The 1,384-nt window shown below is 37.6% G+C and overlaps 1 pseudogene; it reads left to right on the top strand.

The window, feature by feature from the left end:
- Positions 1-516: 516 nt before the first annotated feature.
- Positions 517-780, top strand: LOC125112515 (acyl-CoA-binding protein-like; annotated as a pseudogene).
- Positions 781-1,384: the final 604 nt, after the last annotated feature.

The following is a 1,384-nucleotide window of genomic DNA, read 5'->3' as shown; positions in this document are numbered from 1 at the left end:
AAAGGAACCAGGAAGATAGCAAAGAGGTAGAAGCTTGGGAAGCAAGCACATAAAGTTGTTTACAAACGCCTGGACCAACTCTCAGCCATGCTTGGATCTAATCCTGAACAGTATACCAAATAATTTGAGAACTGGACAGATAGACCATCATATAGCTTCCAGATTGGTCACTGGATGGCATACATGTGGGACAGATTCAAATAGTGCTGCTAAGGCTCTGAAAATTTGTCAGATATTAGAAACACAGCCCATAGAAGACAAATTGAAACTAGCAGCCTGAACCTAATCAGGTCATTTTCCTGCTAAAACAAAAATATCAACATCCTCCATAGGATTTATCAAGGCTTGGAGTCTCATAATAATCAAAATATTTGGGATACAGTGCAAAATTACTCAGCAGATGATAAACAAGGAGAATATCCAATCATGCCAGTGGAGTCCTGTGCTGCTGGCTTCCGGCTCCTCACCAGCTCCGCAGGCAGGCTCCCTGGCTGGAATCGTTGCAACCCTGCCAGCATGTCTCAGGCAGAGTTTGAGAAAGCTGCTGAGGAAGCCAAGAATCTTAAGACCAAACCAGCAGATGATGAGATGCTGTTCATCTCCGGCCACTACAAACAAGCGACTGTGGGTGACATAAATACAAAACAGCCTGGAATTTTGGACCTCAAAGGTAAGGCCAAGTGGGATGCCTGAAATGGGCTGACATGGACTTCCAAGGAAGATGCCATGAAAGCACATAGCAACAAAGTAGAAGAGCTAAAGAAAAAATATGGAATATAAGGAACTGGATTTGCCGGCCAGCCATGCAGTTCACCTAAACTGATATGATGATGCCTTATTTTTCTAATACTGTGGATAAAATTAATAAATAACTAGTTAACCCAGTTGCTCAGGACAGCCCAGGATGTAATGCCAGCATATTTGGGGCTGAAATGGCTACAGACCCTCACTGAGTAGTTTTTATCTGTAGATCAATTACATTTGTTACTTAAAAAAAAAAAAGAAAATATCCAGTCATATGAGAAAAGACAGTGAAAGACACCAATATCAAAATGATACAGATGTTAACATTATCAGATAAGTTTTTTAAGGCAGCTTTTTTTTTCTCTAATGTGAAAAAAAATAATAACAATCATGGACATTCTTAAAATAAATGCAAAAATAAAATATCTCAGGAAAGAAACATAAGACATCAAGAAGAACCAAATGGAAATTCTAGAATTTAAAAATAATATAACTGAAATGTAAAACTCAATGGATAGGCTCATAGCAGAATGGAGATCACAGATAAAATGTTTGTGAAACTTGACGATAGTTCAATAGAAATTATCCAATCAGAAAAACAAAGAGAAAAAAATACTATAAAAAAAGAAGAAAATAATGT

Source organism: Phacochoerus africanus, chromosome 1, assembly GCF_016906955.1.
Source record: "Phacochoerus africanus isolate WHEZ1 chromosome 1, ROS_Pafr_v1, whole genome shotgun sequence".
Taxonomy (NCBI): domain Eukaryota; kingdom Metazoa; phylum Chordata; class Mammalia; order Artiodactyla; family Suidae; genus Phacochoerus; species Phacochoerus africanus.
The sequence above is the reverse complement of the archived record's forward strand: the minus strand, read 5'-3'. Positions and strand labels throughout refer to the sequence as shown.